The sequence below is a fragment of the Prionailurus bengalensis genome, chromosome D2 (genome assembly GCF_016509475.1).
Source record: "Prionailurus bengalensis isolate Pbe53 chromosome D2, Fcat_Pben_1.1_paternal_pri, whole genome shotgun sequence".
In the NCBI taxonomy this organism is placed as follows: domain Eukaryota; kingdom Metazoa; phylum Chordata; class Mammalia; order Carnivora; family Felidae; genus Prionailurus; species Prionailurus bengalensis.
Genome location: NC_057351.1, coordinates 53,232,364 through 53,251,922, shown reverse-complemented (window position 1 = coordinate 53,251,922; position 19,559 = coordinate 53,232,364).

Genomic DNA, 19,559 nt, shown 5'->3' with positions numbered 1-19,559 from the left:
CATGGTGACTTCCCAGTGGGATGAGTGCACCTGTTGAGCTCTACAAAACTGGGAATCAGATGGGGCACTGCCACTCTCATTTCCTGCTCCACACTGACTTTCATGTGTCTGCTTTTTATCACAGTACCTCTGAAAACTGAGCTTTTTAAATGGGCTTCACGTTGCAGCTGTGAATGACCTGGAGCTAGTCGTTCACATGGAGACCAATGGATGTTGAGCAGCACCGTGTTTCCCTGGGCACCCAACCAAGCACATGTGGGCATGTGGCTAAGAACACAGACTTGGAAACTCACCTGCCAAGACCAGAATTCAGACTGTACAACTCACCTTGGGATGTTGGGCAAGTTAGCTTCTAGTGTCTCAGTCTTTCCATATACAAAAAGGGAATAATAATAGAACTGATCTTGCTGGGTCTTGAGGGGATTAAATGAAGCTCCTACAAGTAAAAGCACTTAACACACAAGTCATCCAGTGCTCGACACTGTTTATAGACTTAAGGACTGACCACACATCCTTGTTGGCTGAGACAGTCTCCATTTATGAAATTATTATTAGAACCCTCATTCTTTCTCAAATTGCCCTGGTTTGGAGGATAAATTCTGTGACCATGGTACCCTTACATTTATTAGCTCGTTGGGTGCTCATTAAGTCGCCACAGACACTGGGATTTAAATTTAAGTGGTCTGACTACGGGACCCCTGCTCTTAAACACCAGAGAAGTGCTGCTTCTTTTTTTTTAATTTTTTAAAAATGTTTATTTATTTTTTGAGAAAGAGATACAATGTGAGCGGGGGAGGCACAGAGAGAGAGGGAGACACAGAATCTGAAGCAGACTCCAGGCTCTGAGCTGTCAGCACAGGCTTGACGTGGGGCTCGAACTCACAGACCGTGAGATCATGACCTGAGCCAAAGTCGGACACCTAACCAACCGAGCCACCCAGGCACCCCCAGAGCAGTGCTTCTTAACCAGGGGTGATTTTTAAATACACACACACACACACACACACACACACACACTGTGGCTGTAGAGACATTGGTAATGTTTGGAGACACTTTGGTTGTCACAACTCAAAGGTTGCTACTGGAATTCAATGGGTAGGGGAGAGGTGGGAGCTACTGCTGGACACTGCACAAAGCACAGAACAGCCAATTGTCCAGCCCCCAAATGCCAATAGTGTTGAAGTTAAAGAACCCTGTAACAGGGGCACCTGGGTGGCTCAGTCGGTTGAGCGTCCAACTTCAGCTCAGGTCATGATCTCACAGTCTGTGAGTTCGAGCCCCGCATCGGGGTCTGTGCTGATGGCTCAGAGCCTGGAACCTGCTTCCGATTCTGTGTCTCTCTCTCTCTCTGTCCCTTCCCTGCTCATGCTCTGTCTCTCTCTGTCTCAAAAATAAATAAAAACATTAAAAAAAAATACAAAAAGAAAAAAAAAAAGAAAGAACCCTGTAACAGATGTTATTGCCTCACCAGACTTGACTTCTGTTGTAAAGTCCCACCTAGTGGCAAAAGCCAGAAATGGTATTGTTTTCCTTGTTGAGGTTTCCTAGGAAACTGTAATCCCTCTAACCACAGGTGAGCCTCAGCTTTGTGCTCTGGCCCCAGGTGTGCATGGCTGCAAAATATCCTTGGTCCGTGGGACAGGATGTGAAGTCGTCAGGGTGAATTGACCTCACAAGTTCCTCAGAGTCAACATGGCCCGAAACTACAGGCTGAGCCCTCATTATGAGAGTTGCTTTTATTGCTCATGGTCATTACTTGCTATTATTACTATAGCTTTGTAATATAGCTTGAAATCGTGATGCCTCCAGTTTTGTTCTTTTTTCTCAAGATTGCTTTAGCGAGTTGGGTCTTCCGTGGTTCTACACAAATTTTAGGATTGTTTGTTCTATTTCTCTGAAAAGTGCCATTAGAATTTTGATAGAGATTTTACTGAGTCTGTAGCTTAGAGTAATGTGGCCATTTTGACAATATTAATTCTTCTAATCCATGAGCATGAACTATCTTTCCATTTATTTTTGTCTTCTTCAATTTACTTCATCAATGTCTTATAGTTTTCAGTACATAGGTTTTTCACCTCCTTGGTTAAATTTATTCCTAGGTATTCTATTCTTTTTGATGCAATTGTTAATGGGATTGTTTTCTTAATTTCTTTTCCTGGTATTTCATTGTTAGTATATAAAAACACAACATATTTTTGTATATTGATTTTGTATCCTGCAATTTTACTGAATTTGTTTCTTAGTTCTATCAGGTATTTTTGGTGAAGTCTTTAGGGTTATAAATAAAATAATGTTGTCTGCAAATAGTGACAGTTTTACTTCTTACTTTTCAATTTAGATGCCTTTTATTTCTTTGTTCTGGCTAGGACTTCTAATACAATGTTGAATAAAAATGGCAAGAATGGGTGTCCTTGTCTTGTAGTGGTATTATAGGAAAGGCTTTCAGCTTTTCACCATTGAGTATGATGTTAGCTGTGGGCTCGTCATATATGGCCTTTATTATGTTGAAGTACGTTCACTCTATACCCACTTTATTGACAGTCTTTATCGTAAATGGATGCCAAATTTTGCCAACTGCTTTCTCTACATCTATTGAGATGATCACATAATTTTTATCCTTCATTTTGTTAATGTGATATTTGATTGATTCATGGATATTGAACCATCCTTGCATCCCTGGAATAAATCTCACTTGATAATGGTGAATGATTCTTTAATTTATTGTTGAATTTGGTTTGATAATATTTCGTTGAGGATTTTCACATCTATGTTCATCTAGAATAGTGTCCTGCAATTTTCTTTTTTCGTGTGTCCTCCTCTGGTTTTGGTGTGGGATAATGGTGACCTCATAAAATGAGTTTGGAAGATTTATCCCCTCTTCAATTTTTTGGAAGAGTTTGAGAGGGATAGGTTTTAAATCTTCTTTGAATGTTTGGTTGAATTCACCAGTGAAGCTTTCTGGGCCTGGACTTGTGTTTGTTAGGTGGGTTTTAATTATTAATTGAATCTCCATACTAGTAATTGGTCTAGTATAGATTTTATATTCCTTCATGATTCAGTCTTAGATGATTGTCTATTTCTAGGAATTTATGCATTTCTCTAGTTGTTCAATATGTGACATATAATTTTTTATAGTGGTCTCCTATGATCCTTTGTGTTTTTTCAATAGCAGTTGTAACTTCTCTTTCATTTCTGATTTTATTTATTTAAGCCCTCTTCCTTTTTTCTTAGTGAGCCAAACTACCATGTGATGTGGCAATTCTACTTCTGGGTATTTGTGGGAAGAAAATGAAAATTCTAATTTGAAAAGATATAGGAGTGCCTGGGTGGCTTAGTTGGTTGAGCATCCTACCCCTGATTTCAACTCAGGTCGTGATCTCAAGCCCTATGTCAGGCTCTGCACTGAGCAGGGAGCCTGCTTAGCATTCTCTCTCTCTCTCTCTCTCTCTCTCTCTCTCTCTCTCCCTCTCCCCACCACCCTCCTCTCTAAAATAAAAAAAAAGTAAAGATATATGCACCCCTATGTTCACTGTAGCATTGTCTACAATAGCAAAGATATGAAAACAACCTAAGTGTCCATCAATGGATGAAGTGATAAAGAAGATGTGAAAAAAAAAAAAAAAAGGATGTGAGATACACACGCACACACACAATGGAGTACTTCTCAGCCATAAAGAATGAAATATTACCATTTGCAACAACACGGATGGACCTTGAGGGTATTATGCTAAGTGAAATTAGTCAGACAGAGAAAGACAAATACCAAATGATTTTGCTTATATGTGGAAGCTAAAAAATAAAACAAATGAGAAAAACAAAAACAAATTCACAGGGAACATAGTGGTAGTTGCCAGAAGGGAGGGGGCTTGGGGAGTGGGTAAAATGAGGGAAGGAAATCAGGAGGTGCACACTTCCAGTTATAAAATAAGTAAGTCATAGCGATATCATGTACAACACGGTGACTGTAGTCACCAATATTGTATTGCCTGTTTGAAAGTTTCTAAGAGAGCTGAGCTTGAAAGTTCTCATCATAAGAAAACATATTGTAATTAGATGATGGATGTTAACTAAACTTATAGTGGTGATCATTTTGCAATGTATACAAATATCAAGTCATTATGTTTATACACCCAAAACTAATATATTATTTCTTAATGTTATTTTTTAAATTTTTTTAATGTTTATTTATTTTTGAGAGCGAGAGAGACAAAGCGTGAACGAGGAGGGGCGAGTGGGAGGGAGACACAAAATCCGAAGCAGACTCCAGGCTCTGAGCTGTCGGCACAGAGCCTTACGCGGGGCTAGAACCCAGGAACCGCAAGATCATGACCGGAGCCGAAGTCGGACGCTCAACTGACTGAGCCACCCAGGCGCCCCTGTTAATGTTATTTTAATAAAAAATAAAACAAAATGGTATTAGGCTTAAAAAATACTATTATTATCATGCTCCTCTGCTTCTTCCACTCTAGATAAAATGATAGAAGTGGAGACGAGGATTCACCAAGTGTAAATATGAACAGTCTGGTTTTGGGGCTAAAGGGAAGACCACATTGAAGGATGACTTCTGTGCCTGTTTATTTTATATTTTTAACCAGACAGGAGCAGAGGACTTTTTCTGCATGTGGTTTTTCACATTTTCCTCTAGAAAAAGTTTACAAACTTTGTATAAAAATGCTTGCTGGCCCATCGCTTCCTTTGCAAACCTCTCCTGTGAGTAGTCTATCCGTCATCTGTCATCTCCCTATTCACCTGACTGTATCAATCCGAGTTGAGACATAAGTCCTTGCAGACATCAGAGTGTCTCCTGCAAAGTCAGGATCTACTCCAGAGCAGAATGCAAAGGGTGTTGCCCTCATATAAAGATTTTAATTCTTCCTCCTACCTCTGTTCTTCCTATCCTGCTAAGGAGGGTTCCCGCCGCACCCCAGACCCAATTGCCCTGACCATGCCCAGCTGGGTAACCGCCTTGGCCAGGCCAGGCCAGGGTGGGTGGGGGAGGTGAAGGCCGCCTCGTGCTCTGAGAAAGGCCCCTCGTGCTCCTTCTTCCAGGCCGCCCCAGAGTTCCCAGGTAGACGAGTTCCGAGCAGCATTCCGGCACATCGGAAGGCGTTGGAGACCAAGCCGCACCTGGGAAAGGGCAGGTGCTCTCGTGCGCCTCAGGCCTGTGGTCCTCTCCACTGTCCGCCTGTACCTGTGAGATGAAAGAAGGAAGCCCAAGTAGGAGCTGGAAAATGGAAACGCTAAACCCCAGAGGGACAAGTAATCAGTCCCCGGTGGTGAAATACATACCAGAGCCCAGGGCAGGGATCTTTAAACAAGATCTGGTGGCCCAACCACAGCTAGCACATGCAAAGTGTCCTATAAATTAGAAAAAGTGCCCCCTCTGAGCAGACGGTTAGGAAAAGGCACCTCTTCCTCAGGGTTGATGCAGCCAAGGCTCCGGGCTTGGCGAGCGGGGCCTGGCTGGGTTTCAGCCTGTGCACGCGCCCCTCAGGCAGGCATCCTCTGCAGGGAACAGCCGGCTCGTTCATTCGCTGTGGCTCTGCCTCAGAGCGTGTGGGCTTGTGGCAGCAACGGTCCTTCCCGCTGGCTCCTCCTGCCCACTGGTTTCTGTCCAGGCTCTCAAAGGCCACCCCCTACCCTATCACCAACTGGGCAAGGCCCCGTGTGTGTCTCACTGGGCCAATCGTTTGCCCGGGGAATTTCCTCCTGCTCCCTGTTGCGGGTGTCTCCCCTGAGGAATTGAAGAGCGGAAAGCAAGGGTCGGCCTTGCAGCAGCTGTGAGGACTGAGATGTACAAAGGGGCTGACTCCCCTGTGCTGAACAGCCAGGCCTGACCACTGTCATTGGAGTCCCAGCGTGACTCTTTCCTGAGGTAGATAAAAAGGGTGGGACCGGTCGGAAAGCAGCTCCTGCTTCCCTGAGGGAGACTTAGGAGCCAGTAAAGTCAAGGATCACCTCCACTTCTGAGGTAACTTTGGAGGAGGACAGTGAGGAACTGGCTGACTGGCAGGGTGGGTGGGGGAGAATAAGAATATTATTACTACTACCAGCAATCAAACATCTATGTGGTAATTACCATATTCTAGGTGCTATCTTAAACACTACTATTGACTCATTTAATCTTTGTAATGATTCTGTGAGGTACTGTGGTGGTTATAAGATATGGCTGCAAATTTTCTCATATACCTCCCTTCAAAAGGTGGAGGCTAATTTTCCTCCCCTTGCACACTGGCTGGACTTACTTTCTTCTAAAGAGTGACTATAGCAGAAGTGATGTGATGTGACGTCACAGGCTAGGTCATACAAAGGATGTACCTTCTGCTGGCGCTGTCTCCAGTATCTCTTGCTCTGGCGGGTGAGGCAGCCACCATGTTGTGAGGATCCTCAAGCAGCCCAGTTAGGGAGAAACTAAGGCCCCCTGGCACGAGCTGGCACCAACTTACCAGCCATAGGAGTGAGCCACCTTGGAAACATCTTCCAGCCCCAGCTGAGCCTTCGACTACTATACCCCCAACCTACCTCTGACGGAACCTCAGGAGAATTCGTGACAGAGTCGCCGAGCTAAGCTGCTCCTGAATACTTGACCCGCAGAAACTGAGGTAATAAATGTTTATTGTTGTTATAAGCCACTGAGTTTGGGGGTAATTTGCTTCATAGCAAAAGATAAGGAATGCCAGCTGGTACTTTTATTATCTCTATTTTACAGATGTGAAAACGGAAGCATAGAAAAGTCATGGAATTTGCTTTAGGTCCTGGTAGATGGGATCTGAGACCAGGCGGTCTGGCTCCAGGGCCCGTGCTCTCAAGCCCTATGGTAAATCTGTCAGGACTCAAAATCATAAGAAGACTGAGACCTGTGGCAGAGACACAGCTCGGGGGACTCAGCAGTGGTCCCAATGGCTTGGGTCCTGCTCGTTTTGCCAATGGGCTCTAGTCTTCCTGTCCAAACTGGGAGTTACCAGAAGGCTTTCCAATGCATTTCTTGCTTGCTTAAATTGGCCGGAATGAACTCCTGTTGCTTGTCAGCAAGAAGCCTGATCAATGGGAAGAGACCTATCCTCCCCAAACCCTGCTGCTGTTTTAAGGACAGAGACTTTTCTTTCTTTCTTTCTTTCTTTCTTTCTTTCTTTCTTTCTTTCTTTCTTTCTTTCTTTCTTCTTTTTTAATGTTTATTCAGTTCCTGAGAGAGAAAGACAGAGCATGAGCAGGGGACAGGCAGATGGAGAGGGAGACACAGAATCCGAAGCAGGGCTCCCGGCTCTGAGCTGTCAGCACAGAGCCCAATGCAGGGCTCAAACTCACGAACTGTGAGACCATGACCTGAGCTGAAGTCAGTTGCTTAACTGACTGAGCCACCCAGGCACTCTGAGACAGAGTCTTTATTTTAATGGCAACGGGAAAAAGGAATGTTGCTGGTTACCTCATTCCAGGCTTCTGAGGAGAGAAGCAATCAAAGGCTTCAGACACACAATTTTAAACTCAGAAAGGAATGCAGTTTAGGGATGGCCCATCCCTACTTAAGTGGCAGCTTTTCTCTGTGGTCCCCTCTTGGCCAGGAGCCACCCTGGCCCTCCTAGGAAGGAAAGTGGTCCACTCGGCACACACAGATGGGGCACTTACCGCAAGCCAGACATGAGGCCCAGCCCGAGAAAAGCAAAGGCAGGAGATGAGCGGTGCCAGCCCAAGCCCAGAAGAGCCTTCTACAGTCCAGGATGTGGCTTCACTGAAATTCTGCAGGTCCCAAGGAGACCGAAGTCTCACACAGAGTGTGGCATAATTCATCTTGTGTCATTTTTCTTTCTTTTTTTTGGCTACTTTATTTGTTCTAGGTTTCTGATTACAAAACAGGAAGATTTGGAAAATGCAAGAAATAACTCAGAGAAAATAAACCCAGACATCATTCTTCCATACAGAGATAACCCCATGGGATTTTGCTGTATAGCCTTCTGGTGGTTTTTTGTTTTTGTTTTTGTTTTTGTTTTCTGTGCATTTAAGGCTGCCTGTTGGCATACAGGCACTTTACAAATTGGGGGGTTGGGAGTTCATTCATGCTGCACATGCTATTTTTTTTTTAATGTTTTTATTCGTATTTGAGAGAGAGACAGAGCACAAGTGGGGGAGGGGCAGAGAGAGATGGAGACACAGAATATGAAGCAGGCTCCAGGCTCTGAGCTGTCAACACAGAGCCAGAGCCCGACGCAGGACTCCAGCCCACGAGCGGCAAGATCATGACCTGAGCCGAAGTCAGACGCTCAACCAACTGAGCCACCCAGGTGCCCCTGCACATGCTATTTTGTAATACACATTAAAAACATTTCCTGGAACTCATTTTTCTATTCTGTCCTTCAGTTCTCTCATGCACGTGGCTGCCCCATGACGTATTTAGTGCACCTCTCGCTGCCCAGGGAGGGCTCGGCTGCAAGATCCAAGAGTGCCCCTGTAAACTACATACACTCTCCAGCGACGTCTCCCAGAGGTCAGTCCTTGCTTCAATTCCCACTGATCTAAAGCGAAATGAAAAAAAATATAGACCACATAGTTTTGTGGGGCTTTTTAGTTTTTGCTATTTTTTATTTTAGAGAGGGAACGCACGAGCAGGGGAGAGGGGGCAGAGGGAGAGAGAAAGAGAGTCTTAAGCAGGCTCCACTCTCAGCGCAGAGCCTGACTCAGGGCTGGATCCCACAACCCTGGGATCGTGACCTGAGCCAAAATCAAGAGTCGGATGCTCCACTGACTGAGCCACCCAGGTGCCTGTTGACCACATAGCTTTTCACGAGGCTAAATACATCCACTTTTTTTTGGAGGTTATATCCTGCCTACTTTTGTATTAAGCTTCTTTTTCTTTTAGAGCAGAGTATTTATGGCAGTCATTTTTAAAAGGAAGCAATGCTATGGAACTCATGGAGATTCATAACAAAAAATGATCCTGACCTTTGCAGTCCTGAAGGCTAGGAACAACTAGGCCTCCAGGGGACCCAATCAAAACACAGCAGCCCAGCTTGTGGTGATAATGAGGGCACACGGATTATGTAAGGGCACATTCACACTCATGCTCTTATCTCATCTTGAGGACAGCTCTCCGGGACACGAAGTATATTTTACATGGGATACTATAGTCTTACAGATGAAGTCTTATATACTTACAGATAAAGCAGAAGGCCATCTGGCAAGAGGAGGGGGTCCAGCTCAAGCGGCTTGTTAGGTCCCAGTCAAGCAGACCCAGGTTCCTGACTCCCATCCCAGTGACCCTGGAGGGACTCTGAGCCACAGCTTTGAGGTGATGCTGGGTCCTACACAGAGTATTAATATACAGTTGCAGAATTGAACTTGTTGGAACATTCTATAATTCTACTTTAGGAGCCACAAAGCTATAACACACTTAAGTGAACACAGACCCAGGTCTGGAGGTCTCTGTAGCTCTTGCTCATCCCTTGAGCTTATGTGCTTAACTGCTCCCCAGCTGCCTGTGAAGGTGCAGACTCTGGGAGTATCCTGGGCACAAGCAACCACAAGCCCAACAGTGAACTTCAACAGAAATGCCTGACCATTTGGGTGGCCGCCTTCACGGCTTGACTCCTGGTTCTGTAACTCAGTCAAGTGATGTGATTGCTCTAGACCTTTGCTTCCTCATCTGTAAAATGGGAATAATAATGTCTCCCTCACAGGCTTGCATAATAAGGATAATGACTGTCAGGCCTTTAGCATGGTGCCTAGCACATAAGTGCTTAAAGGCTTAACAAACGTAAAGATTATATATAATTTTTTCAGCACCCGACACATAGAGGATGCTTAAAATATTTTTTAATAATTGAGTAATTAAATAGATGGGTGAACGAATGAATGAAAAGGAAATTTTGAGGTTTTCTCTGCAGTCTGGATATCTCCCTCTGCTAAGGCATGGATCTCAAAAGTCTGCTGTGACAATGTGTGGACAGCCAGGAGGGAAGGGAGTGAGCCATCACCATATTAGCATTCTCTCCAACACCCCCCCCCCCACAACACACAAAGAGATAGAGGAAATTAAAAGTCAGGGCTAGAGGACAAGGTACACAAGAGAAGAAAATTTGAAGAGGAGAAGCACAGTGTAGGACATGCTCTGAGCATGGGGGCCTTCTTTTCTTGAGAAATATAAGCTCAGGTGATGAAGGTCTAAAAGGACAGAAGAAACATGTCAAGGAAAGAGGGAGTTTGGTGGGGGCTCAAGTCACCAAACATGGGGTCCCGCTGAGAGGCTGGAAGACACAGTTGGCCCTCCCTGAATGGCGCACTCAGTGGTCCATCTCCTCTGTGATGCACACGTTCACCACCAGGGGCCAACAGGCAGTCCCAGAAAGGGCTCCAGGGGTACAAAGCTGTCGGAGGATTACCAGCACGGGGGCCGTCAGAACCCAGGGAGCTGGGTGTTCTGTAAGGGAAAGATGCCAGACCCACTCAGGTGGCCAGCTCAGGAGCTGTGTGTCCTTGCACAAGCCATCAGGCACCAGCTCCTCTCGCAATGAAAATGTTGAACAAAATAAACTTCTTTGGAAACCTCACCAGCCAGAGTCTGGTAGAAGAGTTTGGGAAGACCTTGAAAAGCTTCTCCATACTGCCCCCTAGTGGCACTTGGCTCCAGAAAGTTTGTCAAAGCTCAGGCGTCTGTCCCACCCACCCACCCATCCATCCAACCATCCATCCATCCATCCATCCATCTTTCCTTCTTTCCACTCAAAAACACTCTGCCAGTTGTTGGGGACCCCATAGCAAATGATATAGTGTCTCTGTCCTAAAGGGAAACTCACAGAACATGGATAAATATAAAACCATTAAGTAACTACTCCACAGGGATCTTAGACTGAATGTTGTGGGAGGTTGACGGGGATGGTAGCTGGCTCTCCTAGGGGCGCAAGCAGAATTCACAGAAGAGCTGGTTGGTCATTCAGCAGGCAAGCACTGAGTGACAAACAGAAATGCCCTGGGGCGGAGCATGGCAAGTGCTAACTCAGGCAGCACATGAACATCACCAGAAGGTGAATAGCAGACCCAGGAATGCATTGGGAGGGTGAAGCAGGGACCACTCTGGAGCATTGCCCTAATCTGCTTTCTAGGCTTTTCTTCCTCCCTCCCTTCCTTCCTTCCTTCCTACCCTCCTTCCTTCCTTCCTTCCTTTTCTTTCTTTTTTCTTTCTTTCTCTCTCTCTCTTTCTCTCTCTTTCTCCCTTCCTTCCTGCCTTCCTTCCTTTCTTTTTTAAATTTTTATTTATTTTTGAGAGAGAAGGAGAGAGACGAGACAGAGACAGAGGGCTAGCAGGGGTGGGGCAGAGAGAGAGGGAGACAGAATCCCGAGCTGTCAGCACAGAGTGTGGTTCCAACTCATGAACCACGAGATCATGACCTGAGCCGAAGTCGTATGCTTAACCCACTGAGCCACCCAGGTGCCCTTAGGCTTTTCTTAAGGAAAAAACTATTAGAGCAGTTTCTCAACTCTCTCCCCCCAAATGGGGTTTCATTTGGGACACACAAAAACCCAGTGTTTAAAAAACATTTCTTCTGTCCTGGTATCTTAGGTTTGGTGGCTGAATTCACTTTTGAGGCCACTTTAAAAGGTCTTTGTTTCTGCAGAGGGAAAACCAGAGGGAAGTCCTAAGGGGTCTGTGACAAATCAGAGCCAACTCCTCTGGTGTGTTAGGGGAAGCGTCTCCTCCCAGGGGCCTGGTATGTCTATGAGGACTGTTTCAGCTCTCCATATGGAGGGGGGTGGGGGAGGGGGGAGAGGCCAGGGTCCATGTCTTAGGGACAATAATGACCTGAAAGAGCAGAGCCACAAGAAGAAGGGGGTGACCAGATGGTCCCTGGAGCTGCATTTGAAATTGGAACTCAGAGGTGCTGAGTGACACCCAAATGAACAGACTGGGCTCTTGTTGCTGGCGGGGCCTCAAATGAGTTTTTAAGGACGAAAGCACCTTAGAAAGGGGACGTGGAGGCACGGACCATATGCACTCCCACACACTATAGAAACGCTGCAGGAGGATGCATACATCCCTGTTGGTTGTCCTTTCCAACTCCATCCTGTGACTGGTAAATTTCCCACATTATGAGTCCCACTTCCCAGGATCAAAGGCTGATTGATGCTGGCTTTCCTAACCCCCTTGTAACAAGGCATAAACCCTAGGCTTACCCATTCAGACATTCGGGATAGACTTGGCCTCCAGGGGAGGACAAGAGAAACTCGAGGCTGCATGGACTCCGTTCTGGGGTAAGGGTTAGGGCACAGTTGTGGGGTTCCTAGCATCCAGGGGCCAGTATCAACGGTGCAAGCCAGGCATGGTGCCTGTGCCCTGGGGTAGTCCCCGCCGTGAGGGCGTTGTCCCGGGCTGGAGGTCTGACACTGGTTGTCTGGCCCTCCCCTCCAAGACCCTGCGAGCTGCATAACGCCTCTGCTGATGAATCCAGCCGACTGGGCTCCTGCAGGAATGCTGCCCCCATTGTGCTAACACACACACACAGGTTTGCTCAGCCTCAGAGCCCTGTGAACTGGCTTCATCCCAGTCCCAACCACCTGGGAAAGCAAGCAGCCTTAACTGAGCATTTTCTGAGTGCAGGCAGCGTGTCCCTTCTTTCCGCAAGCGATGCAGGAACGAGGCTAAGAGGCCTGGCTAACTTTCTCCCAGTTTGCTTTCCCTCTGTCCAAACTGCGTTGCAAAATCAGCCATTTCTGTCTTGCCAACCACTCACCTCCCCTTTCCCCTCCTCTCTGGCAACCCTTGCTGTTTCTAGCAATTGCCAGCAGAATGGGGCCCAGCATCACCTGGCCTTGAAGAGGGGCCCTGAGGGAGCGTGTGAGTGTGTGAGTGAGTGTGGGGCAAGGTGGGGGCGCTGGCTCACACCCCAGGAGATGGTGGCTTTCCCAGGCTGCCTCTGCCTGACCACAAGTTAGGAAAGAGCATCTCCCTGGAGGAAGTTGCTGACACGGTGCTTTCTCTTTTCTTATCCTGGCTTCTCTACGGTTTTATGCATGGGGCAGTCTTGTTCTCTTTCTTTCTTTCTGGGATGGGAGGATGAGATTTTCTGGATCCAGTTTCTTCTACCTCCTTAAAAATAACACATACCATTTACTGCCCTTCATGGTGTGACAAGCACTACATGTGCACCCATTGATGTAAATCGCATGACAATCCTGTGTGGGAGGTGATCGGTACCATTAGCATCTTCATTTTACAGGTGAGAAACGGAGATGGGAGACTGCACCTACCAGGAGTCTTTTGGTTACAACTAATAGGAATCCAACCCAACTTGAACAAAAAGAAGGGTAAGGAGGAGGGCGAGGGGAGAAGAGAGGAGGTGGAAGGAAAGAAAAAGAGGGAAGAGAAATGTACCAGCTCAGGTAAGCAAAAGTCCAGTAGGTAGATCTAGCCTGAGGCACACCGGGACCCTGGTGCCCAAATGACCCGTTTGGGCATCTGTTTGTGCCTCTTTTTTTTTTTTCTGATTGGCTTTGTTTCAGGCAGCCCATCAGCCCCCCAGCAGGAGCACAGAGGCCCCAAGCAGCTCTTCCTACTTCCTACCAACTCATCATGCTCCTTTCTGGCACTTTGGGCAGAATTCCCAAAGATGGCTGTCATGGGCTGGGTTGGGGTCGCATGCCCAGCCCTGGGATCTGGACTGAGACTGTGGGAGGGCAGGTTCCACAGAGAAGAGTCAGAGAGCTGAGACCAAAGACAGGTTGTGTGTGGGGGGGGGGAGGGGGGTGGTCCGCAGCAGGGGGTGGTGGTAGGGGATCCGCAGCACGGCGGGGGGGGGGGGGGCAGGGGGGTGTTGCAAGGGGGGGGAGTCTGCAGCAGGAGCAGGAGGGGGTGGTCCGCAGCAGGGGGTGGGGAGTGGGGGATCTGCAGCAGGAGGTGGAGGGGGGTCTGCAGTAGGGGGTGGGGGGGTCCACAGTGGAGGGGGGGTCCGCAGCAGAAGGTGGGGCAGGGGGTCTGCACCGATGGGGGGGTGGTCTGCAGAAGGGGGGGGTAGGGGTCTGCAGCAGGGGGTGGTAGTGGGGGATCCGCAGCAGGGGGTGGGTTGGAGGTTCCGCAGCAGGGGCGGGGGGCTGGGGGAATCTGCAGCAGGGGACAAAGTGTGTGAGCATCTGCTGCTATGACTTCATCTCAAGTCCATGAACCACCTGGGAGAGCCAGACTCTAGTTCTGTTTTTGTCACTAACTAGCTGGGTTACCCTACGGACTTCACCATTTAGAGCCTCACTTGCCTCCTTTGCAAAATAAAGATAATACCTCTCCAACTGTCCTCACAGAGTTGTTGTAGATATCAAGTTAGACCTTGAATTAAAAAGCACTTTGAAGAGTTAAATGTAAAGTATCATATTATTCTTTTGTATATCTTCCATTTGGTTTGTTGAAATTAGCTTAATACCTTCCATATTTTCCTAACTCCCTTTCTTATTTCCCTTTTTAAAAACTCATTGCATTGGGGTGCCTGGGTGGCCCAGTTGGTTAAGCCTCAGACTTGGGCTCAAGTCATGATCTCGTGGTTCATGGATTTGAGCTCCACATCGGGCTCTGTGCTGACAGCTCAGAGCCTGGACCCTGCTTCAGATTCTGTGTCTCCCTCTTCCTCTGCTCCTCCCCTGCTCACACCTCCCCTGTCTCTCTCTCTCTCTCTCTCTAAAATAAATAAATATTTTTAAAAAACCTTTTTTTTAAATAATAAAACTTGTTACAAAAGCAACCAACACTATAAGCAATTTTTAAAAATAGAGAAAAAATTAAATTAAAGGAAAAATGATTTATAATCTCACTGTCTTTAAATAACTACTACTAACATTTTGGTATTATATCTTCCTTGTCTTTTTTTCTGTGTGTATGGACACATGTATGTTTTAAAACAAAAGTGGCACATTATAATACACTTTATAAATCTGCTTTTTCCCGTAAGGAATGTTGCACACATTGATATGTGGCATTAAATATTTTCCCACAACATTAATTTCATAGCAGAATGGTCTTCCATTGTTCAGCAGAACTCCTCTTGTTACACATTGGGATTATTTCTAATTTTTCCCTAATAACAAAACTACTACAGAATACATCCTAATAACTAAATACTTGTCCATATTCATGACTATTTCCTAAGAAAATTTTCTAGATGTGGAATTTCTGGGTCAAAGATTTTGCAACACTCTCAGGCTTTGGGATCTATTATATACCCAGAAACGTACCAACTTATGCTCCTGCAAATTGGAGATCTGTGTTCATTCCTGCATCAGCTATTACAATAGGTGTTGTCATGTTTTAAAACTCTTACAACTTTGATATCCTTTTTCTTTTTGAATTTAGATCCATGATTACTTCCCCTTGATTACTTTCTGCTGGTGGGGGGGGGGTGGCCTCAGAAGACCAAAGTTCACACCCACGTATGACCTCTAGTAAGTTACTTAAAAATTTTTTAACGTTTATTTGTTTTTTGATATAGAGAGACAGAGCGTGAGCAGGGGAGGGGCAGAGAGAGAGGAAGACGCAGAATCTGAAGCAGGCTCCAGGCTCTGAACTGACAGCATGGAGCCCGACGCGGGGCTAGAACTCACGGACCGTGAGATCATGACCTGACCTGAAGTCGGATGCTCAACCGACTGAGCCACCCAGGCGCCCCTCTGATAAGTTACTTAATTTCAATGAACAATAGTGTCCATGTCTATAAGATAGAAATCAAGTCCTGCCCTTGGCCTGCTTGCCTCACAGGCTATGAAAGATCAAATGAGAAGTGGGTGTGAAAGTCCCTTTGACGAAGTCAGTTCCTGCACACCTGCCCAGGACGCTTCATATTTGCGCATTTGTCCAGGAGGGTCATATTTGCGCATTTGTCCAGGAGGGAAGTCAGTCTCCCAGATGGCCCCGGAGAGGGATGCTTCCTGGTACTCATTCTCTAGTGTGTAGGCATCTCCCCTTGAGTCTTGGCTGGTCCTGAGTCTTATTTCTAAGCGGTAGGTGCAGTAGAGGTGACACCGTGTGACTCCTGAAGCTGGCCACGAGATTATCTAAAATTATAAAAGCGTCTTCAAGAGAGAACCACCCAGCTGGCCCTATCAGTCCACAAAACCATGAGAGGTAGTAATAAATGTTTGTTTTAAGCCACTAGGTTTAGGGCTGTGTTGTTACGCAGTAATGATAAGTGAAACATCTGCCAAATCTTCCAGTACTTTGAATCTGGGAGCACGTCTAAAGCTTAATGGTTAAAAGTGGCTTTGGAACCAGACAGCCTGATTCTCAATTTTTGCCAACAATCTGTCTGCAGCTACATCATCTTGGGTAAATTATTAAACTCTCTCAGCCTTACTATACCAATCAGTAAAATGGGCATGACAATAGGACCTGCCTCATGGCACTGTGAGACCATCAGATCAGATAATGCACATAAAGTCCGTAGCACAATATCTGGCACATGGTCCTCATACATTTCAACTATAATGGTGGTGATAATCCCTGCTGATGAAATGCCTCACTTACTTGGCTTCCTTAATTAAGTTTCTTAAAGAGTATATATCAAAATACCCTATATTTTTATCCCCCACCCCCCACCTGAACCACCATCCCTGTGACGTCTTCTCTGGGCATTCAGGGAATGAATATTCAACATTTCCAATCTTGGAGATGTAGTTTGGGTTAATGTCCCAAGACCAGACTGAAGGTATTTCTTTCTAAATGAGTTTCCAAAAATCAATTTCCTTAAAGAAATGTTTTACGTTTGTTGACGTCATTGATCAAATATTTACTTGATTTATGGTCACATTCTTGAAGTCTGCTCTGCATTATCTTTCGCACCCATGTTTGTTTAAGGGCTGAATCATACTTCTTGTTCCTCAGTGATTCTTCTGCAAATTCTAAAGTTTAGGTATTTAGGGATAAGCCAGGTATTTCTTTTTTTTTTTTTTTAATTTTTTTTTTCAACGTTTATTTATTTTTGGGACAGAGAGAGACAGAGCATGAACAGGGGAGGGGCAGAGAGAGAGGGAGACACAGAATCGGAAGCAGGCTCCAGGCTCTGAGCCATCAGCCCAGAACCTGACGCGGGGCTCGAACTCACGGACCGCAAGATCGTGACCTGGCTGAAGTCGGACGCTTAACCGACTGCGCCACCCAGGCGCCCCAAGCCAGGTATTTCTTAAAGACAGTCAAACAGCTGTTTCTAAAAGGCCCTCATTCACTTGGTCTAAAAACATCTATTGAGCACCTACTACGTGCCAGACCCTAGTCTGGGCATAAGAGATGGAAAGGGATGATGACCCAACCTCTGACCTTAAGAAGCTCACAGTTTGTTGGGGGTGGAGTAGATGGAGGGAGAGAATGACAGGCAAGTGAAAGGTAATCATAATACTGGGAGGAAAGGGCAATGGAAGAAAGGCATAAGAATCATGGAATCCCAGAGAACACTGATGGGGGAGCAGATGGACCTGAGACCTGGTGACAGATTCCCACCCAGCAGCCATTCCCAAGCCTCTCCTTCTCTGGCATCAGGGGGGCCTTTAGCAAAACACAATGCTCTGTGTTCTTCACACTGTTTCCTTTGTGGGGCCAACTGTCCTTCCTAGCCATCTTGCAGGTGGGCCATCAGATCAAGTTCAACTAATAGGAATGTGAACAGAGTACATCCCAGTTTCATGCAATTAAGAGCTGGTGCCCTCGCTTTCCTCCCTCTTTCCCTTGCTGCAGTGACCTTAGAGGTCTCATGGTCCCAGGGGTTTGGCCACAAGACAAAGGAGGGCCACCAGCTCACAAAAATTGTGAGGTGAGCAAGAAGTAAACCTATACTGTGTTAAGCCACTGAGATTTCAGGGTTTACTTGTTACCTAAGCTTTGCCTGGCCTGTTCTAATATGCTATGCAATCCCATGCTAGTTAATGAGATGTAGGAAAGTACACTGTGCAGTTTCTAGATGGATATCTCCCTTTCCAATACATTTTCTTTTATTGGAAAAAGGATATCGGCATATAGGAGTACTCATTCATTACCCAGGCTGGCTGTCTGTTTCTTGGTTTTTGAAAATACATCTCATTAGAGACATGTGATGTTTGGAACTGCAGCAGCCATTCTGTGAGCATGAGTACAAGACCAAGGGAATTATAAAGATGACAGGCCACAGTCTTCATATTGTGAAACTGGAATTGTCTGGTTCCATATTTCTTTTTAAACAAACAACAAATGTCCCAATGGTATTAGCCTTTCTTGTTACAAATATCCCCACTCTTGAAAGTTCGTGTTACAGCCACTTTGCTTTCATGAAGGACCAACTTTAGTATCTGTTTTTGATGACTGAAAGAAAGCCATTATAGAGGCAGCACACCCCCCTGAGCAGTGAGAGTGGCACCACCAGGAGCTACACTCAGCATCTCGGCATCATGCTGCCAAAACTTGCGTCTGGGAACATCTCCGCTCTGTCTCAATTGATTTTCTGCATCCGTTAGCAGGATGTGTCCTAAGGTGTCAGAAAAACCTAAGAAAGGTTGTTTTTTTGGTCTGGGAATGCTTAAAAAAATTTCCATATAAATTAATGGTAATTGCTTCTTCACTTACCACCATTTTGGTTTAGGAAAGGTTTCATAGGGCCCCTCTACTTTTGGAAGTGGGGGAAAACCTGTATCTGCATCTGGATGCATCTGCCCTGATACTAGTTGCAAATGAGGATGAGGAGTTGGTTATAATGGATAAGTAAAACGAATGGAGGTTCTTGGGGGTAGGGAATGTCACTTTCATCTCCTGTCTTCTCTTCATCCCCATCCGCACCACAGTCATTGCTGAAAAACAAAAATAATCCCGGACAGTATTTCTCCAGCTGTGATGTACTTTCAAGTTCATTTTCTGGCTTTAAGATGAGAGAGGAGTGGCAGCATTATGTAGGGGCTAAGAGCTCAGTCTCTAGAGGAAGACACAGTCAGTTTCAAGTACTGGCCCTGCCACTCTCATTGCTGTGTGACCTTGGACAAGTGACCTAAGCTCTCTAAACCATAGCTTCCTCATCTGTATAATGGAATGATGATAGAAACTCCCATATACATAGTGTTACTGTGAGGACAAAATGACATCACACATAGGAAGTTTTAGCATATTGCTTGGGACACTAAACATGCTTAAGACACAGGATTCCTTACAATAAATTGGACTTTGGTTTTGATGACATCCTAGCAGGCCAGCTAGGGCAGGTGCTGCCATTCCTAACGCAGAGTGAAGGAAACTGAGGCTTAGGGAGGTTAAATGACTTGCTCTAAGTCAGAGCCAGATTTTCATCCCACAGTCTGGTGCTTCCCATTTCGCGGGTCTTTCCGGACTAATGCGCTTCGTTGAAATTGCCAAAGACGTAAAACCAAATAAGATTTAAATGTTGAGATGCTTCATTTTTGATTTCCAATGAACAGAATCATTTCCGTGAAGTTCACTCTTTCAAGAGAAGGGAGTTTTTCCCATAGCATATGTGCAAATGTGAGGTTGTCAAATTTATATTGAAAAATATACTCTGGATGTTGTTCTTAGTCCTCCAGTATCAGTTCCCCGCCACCTACCGCCACCTTATAAAAACCAAGAGAAA